Genomic DNA, 6,253 nt, shown 5'->3' with positions numbered 1-6,253 from the left:
TTGAAGACGGGGCCAGCTCAGCGGCGTGTCCATGACGGGGCGGGGCGGCCAGGATCAGAAAAATCAAAGAGTGCGTCAGGTTGGAGGGGAGCACAGTGGGGCACCTGGTCCAACCTGCTCGAGCAGGGCCATCCCACAGCACAGGGTGGCGTCCACGCGGGTCTGGAACATCTCCAGTCTGGGAGACTCACTGGAGACACTCAGTGATAACTCGACTGCTGCTTCTGCAGAAAAACTGGGGCGTGCGTGCGGGGAGAGCGAGGTGCGCAAGGAAGCGGCGCCCGGGATCGCTCTGCGGGTGCAGCCGAGGCCGGGGCCCCGGGCAGCGCTGCCCCGCAGGTGCCCGTGTGAGGCACGGCCCGCCCCAGCACGGCGCTGCTGCGGGGCCGCCGCGGGGAAGGGCCGCGTGTGGAAACAAGGATTCGACCCACGGAGCGGAGGGCGGAGCTGCCAGGGCACACCTGCGCTCCCTGAGTCACCGCCCGTGCCATGGGCACGCGTGGGCCTCGGGGACTGCAGGGAGATAGCCCAAAACTGGCGGAAGCAAACATCCTAGAACTACAAATGTATATAGACGTTCCTGCTTTCCGGGGAAATAAACTCACCCACTCCATCTGTGATGAGAACTTTGGAGTTACTCAATTAAAAAAAAAACAAACCACACTTTATACCTCCATCCCACTTACCACTTCAGTGAATAGGTCAAGTGTCAGAGTTGAATAAAGTAGCTTCAGTGGGGCAGCAATTGCTTAAGATACCTTGTCCTTACATCTTAAATCTATACTTAAAAGAAGTGTTCAACTGTTAATTTCAAGATGAAAAATAATTTTACTTTTTTTTGTATCATCCTGATATTTAGATGGAATTATGTCACCCCAAAACACTTGTTCTTTTACAAACATGCATAATACTGGTAAAAATTCTTGGAAGAAGGAAGGCCCTTTCCTCTTCCTCAGCTGAATTTTGTTGTTTAGAATTTTCCCCATGCATCCCTGCCATTTGAGAGTCGCAAGAAATCCATTCGTCAACTGTGCTCTAATTGATCCGTGGATAGCTCATGCAATCTTTAAATAGGGTTTTAAGGTTACTTTTAATTTCTACCAAGCATTATATGAGTGTATATATATATATATTTAAACAATCATAATTTACTTTTGCACCCCTCTGAGACACTCTTTGAATGGAAGAAAGATTAATTATAAATATGAGCTACTTGGAGAGAATGGAATAAAGAACCACAGAGCTCTTGCTGTCTGTAATAAAATTAATTGTAATCCCTATTTTGGTGAATTTCGGTGCCAGGGAGGTTAGAATAAATTTTGCATCAGAAGCAGGCACAAGGCTGCTTTGTCAATGAGAATAAGGTTTTCTTAAAAAATTATCAGATGTTAGAGAATATATTTCCAGCAATAATGCTTTTCACACATGAACTGTGTTTGTTTTTTCTGCTGATAAAGTGACAAAGATCAATTATCATTGTTTTCTGAAGAAAGATACTCTTCCTACTAAGTCAGTTTTCCAAAAGTTCACGTTTTTATGAGGATAGCTGATGGCAGGTATAGTGAGAGAGGTACCATCAGCTTCATCACTCAGATCTCTGGTGCACTGTTTGCCTGCAGTGCTGTTGTCCTCTGCAGAATAAAAATGAGAAATTGAATGAAAATAATTACTTTTAATATTTAAATTACATTTAAATTACATTCTCTCCGGGTGTCTCTTGTTGTGTTCCTGCGAACATGCTTTCTCTCAAAAATGCACTTACCAATAAAGTGCATGTCAACAGTATGGGAAATTTATATTCCATTCCTGCAAGTAAATACATGTACTGAGTACATATTTTCAGCTGTGCCCTGCAAATGACCTTGCTGGAGATTGCTTGTGCAATCCTGTGCACCAGGAGCAGCCAAGTAGCTGTTCCACCCAACTGGCCATTGCCAAGAATGTGTAGTGGCCTCAAGTTTTGACAGGCAAGAAGCTGACATTCTAGGAAAATCAGTTATTTTAAATTATTATTTAGGATACGACTAATGGATACATTGGTAGAGATCTTTAGTCATCAACTGTTTACAAATCTTTGGAGTACTCTGTTTTTATGAACTACAGCCAAGTGACATGGTTATCACCCTGCTTAAGAGTAGTCTGACATCATGAACCTTCTACACTTACCAGCCAGGTTGACACATCTCTCAGGTACTTCACTGCCCTCACTGCAGAGGAACTCCCAAGAACTGGCTGAAAAATTAGTTCCTTCATTATGATTAACACATTAGCAATGTGACAACTAGAACATAATGTTCAAATCTTCAGACAAAGACAGATGAGAAACTGTGAAATAAAGATACTATTTCTTTCCTTACAGCATTGTTACAACATATAATGCAGTCAGGAAACTTTAATTTTGTCCTTTCCTCATGATGATTATGATAATTGCTTCCATTGGAACTTTGAAGGTCAGGACTATCAAAATTTTTACTGGAACATTTCCCTCTGTGACCCTGAGTAGGAGCAGTAATTCTTCCGATGTTACTTTCCACAGGATAACTAATCAGAAATTAAAATAATGGCAAGTGAGAAACAGAAAAACACAAACAAACCAGAAACCCAACCCAAATCACCACACTTCACAGGATCTTAAAATTCAGTGATAGCTAGGGGAGTTGCCTGGGGTCCACTGTGGAGAAGACTGCAAACATGTACTGGCTGGACATACTATATAGCTATAGATAAAGACAAACAAGATGCTGGGGTACATGTGGAATGAGACAAGGAGAAATACAGAAAATAAAAACTGGGATGTGTCAGCTGGGTGGTGCTTTCTCCCATGTGCTTGTCGCATGTCACACCTCCCTCCCAGAAAGTGACCGCCAAGGTGAGTATTAAAGAAAGCTGCTACACACGATTTGGTATATGGAAAACTGCCCTCATTAAAATTTGAAATTTTAATGAGTGAAGTTTGAAGCTTCTTGCTTGGCTCAAGAAAGTAACTTGTGGGACATGCAAGGAGGGCAAAGTCAAGTTCTTCTGTTTTCCTATGTCACACATTGCTCAGGTAAATTCAAAATCAATTAAAAGATTTTCCCCTTACACACATCAATAAATTCTTATCCCACAGTTCCAGGAAAGTAATGAATTAGTTTAAAAAAGGAGCTGTACTTTTTTATGACTAAGAGCAATAGCCATTGGCATGTTTGTGCACACATACTTTGCAATAGAACTGAGATGTGAGCTACTGGGGTAGGAAGGGGAGCCGTGGCCCACGGTGAGGAGGCAGGGGGTTGGTGTGAAGCTTGGGTGAGCCTGGCACTGCTCACTAACACTGCTCCTCTCCTGGGTTACAGCAGCCAGGACTGGGGCCTGACACCCCAGCCAGAAGCTACTCTTGCACTTGTGACTCAATTATGCTGGTGATTTTCTTCTTTGCTTCTTGCTTCCCCAGACCAAGGGGATGCAGACCATTCCCTACTGTAACCCCTTGGCACCTGGCCTCCAAAACTGGGTTGCTTGCCATCTCCAGTGGGAATAGCACAGTGGCTGGGATGGAGAGGTTGCTGGCTGACTCAGGGTAAACATTATTAATGGTCCTTCTAATTGCTTATAACCATTCTGTTTTCAACATGTGCTCAGACATGTCAGCTGACTAGGAAGTACATCCACAGCCAGAGAAACCCAAAGTGGGTCGGATAACAACATTCCTCCACCTGAAAGATCCTTTGCACCAGTATTTTCACCTGCTTAGGCAATGGTTCCTGCTCTTTTGTGTACATGCCCACTAATTTTTTGACACTACATCCCACCAAGAGATCGTTTCCACATCCACAGCAAATATCTGTGGAAGCTCCTCTCCACCCCAGTACCATCCTTACAGCAGGACCTTTCATCCACCCAACACATGATGGGCTTGAAAATCTTGTTACACATGATACAGGATGAAAGGTGGTGATACAGCACTACCAAAACTGTTTGATGTTTAAATTGCTGGCATCAAAGGGCACAAGGCCAGCATTAAAACACTTCTGAAGTAAGTGGGACAAGAAGCTGGGTGTATCAACCCATTCTCTGGCCATTATCTGACTGTGAGGTAAACAAGTTTAATTGGGAAAGGGAGGAAATGCAGAAAAGCAGCAGTTTTATCTGGCTCTTAAACCTTCACATTTGTGTATGGAAACCATAGCCATAAGAAAAAAATAAATAAAAGCAACTGCAGAATTAAGGTTTTATGCAGGCATACAAGTAAAAAAAACCAAACCACTAAGCATGGTTTTCTTTAGAGCATCATATATCAAAGAGGGCATCAAATATTTATTCTTCTAATTTTACATAAAGTCCTTAACTAAAGGCATTTTTCTTGTCTTTCCCTACTTTGCCAGAATCACACTGAGACAAAATAACCTATCTGCCCATGCAGTTTTGGGTTAATTACACCTCCCAGGTTTATCTGGAGAGGTTTGTCATAGATTTGTGAATTCCTGAATTAGCAAAGGAAAATATCCCCAAACTGTCCATAATGAAAACCAGTCTTTCAGGAAATAAAGCAAGTGATTTCATTCTTCATTTCTACAGAGAGCCATCTCATTACAAATGGTAGTGTGACAAACAAAAGCAAATTATTTTGGTTGCCCCTTATCTCTCAATGGTCTCTGGTTAAAAGTAACAGCTGAAAAGTATATTATAATTTCTTTAATATATTTAGACACTGTCATACATGTGGGTTTGCATTTATATGTATGCATAGACTTGATCTGTCTGTCTATCTATAGCAAATGCTGGGCTATACTGGGCTATATTCTGTACTGAGAATAAAACAAAGCCAAGTGTGTCTTCTGGTATTTTTGTAAAAATTGTTGTTTCCTCCAATATTTAACTGTAATATATACAAAGAAAATATAGCAAGAAATTAGTTGACTTACTTGCCATTTTGTTAAAAAAAGTACGATGATCTAACACAAACAAATACTTTAAATACTTAAAAAAGCATTGAAAATGAGTATTTTGGAAGGAAAATCTACTAATGGGTAATGTTATTTAAGGCTAGGCTACTGTACTACTCTTACAGATCTATCAGTCAGCACTTACTAAGACACAAGTGCGTCAGGCCAGAGAATATATCTTGTAGACTTCTGCTGAATTGAAACCCAGACATTATCAGGGTGGTAAATGGTTTTGGTTTTTACCTTTTTTTTTCTCTTTTATATATTGTCTGTATTCTTTACACATATATTTGTAGCTTATAATTTTAGCTTAGCTTCAGCATTTTCCTAGGCAGGAAGACAAATTCCAGGATCCCTATTCTATCTTGGTTCTCCTTAGAAACCAAGGTTGAAACCAGCTTTTCGAGACATATTTTTGTAAACAGGGCCTGGTCCCCACTGAAGGGAGGGAGAATTCAGAAACTACTAGAAGTGGGGGTCTACTTCACCAGGCATGTTGCTAATTGCAGAGGTCTTCTCAGACATGCCAATTTGCAAAATCTATAAAAATTGTACACACATCACACAGGGCATGCATCTTCGGTGTTTTCCACCTAAAGAGCTGTGCACCTGAGGATCCTTATATAAAGGTACCCCATTTTATCACCCTAACTGTGTCTGGCTCATATTTTTAGGACCAGAGAAAAAGGCATCAATGGTACAACCACATTCTTGACACAGCCCTGGGACTGAGGGCCTGATGCAGCTGCTTGGCAGTGCACAGAGAAGAAACCAGACACACTTTGCTCCTTTCTATGTAATAGATATTGCAAAAATCAATAATGTGTGAGTGGCCAAGAGTTCAAGGATGCATCTCACAGTCCAGCAACAGACTCCTGTACGTAGGGTTATTCTTTAAATGCATGAGGTTAAAATTGACATCCTGCACTTCAGTACTTCATACATCACCTCAGCGACCACCAGGATCACCAAACAGCTAGGACAAAAAAAATAGAGGCAAAAAACTAAAATAATTAAAAGTTTACTAGATCAATTCAGGAAACTGAAAACTTTGATTAACTTTGATAACAGATCATCTGTAAGTGATCAAATAAAAATGTAGGGGAACTTTTCACTACACTTTTCCTATTCCCATATTTTACAATTTTCCTGTTCCTCCAGACAGATTAAATTTTAAAAATTCCATATAGGTATTAACTAGTACCGACTGGAATTATAAACTAATAACTGAAGATGATTGTTCAGTGCACAGAATAAGTGGAGATGTTGGTATCACAGAGCTACTCTAAGCTAACCTACATGATTCCTGGGTGATCTTTGCCCCA

Source organism: Prinia subflava, chromosome 3 (assembly GCF_021018805.1).
Source record: "Prinia subflava isolate CZ2003 ecotype Zambia chromosome 3, Cam_Psub_1.2, whole genome shotgun sequence".
In the NCBI taxonomy this organism is placed as follows: Eukaryota; Metazoa; Chordata; class Aves; order Passeriformes; family Cisticolidae; genus Prinia; species Prinia subflava.
Note: the sequence above shows the minus strand (reverse complement) of the source record.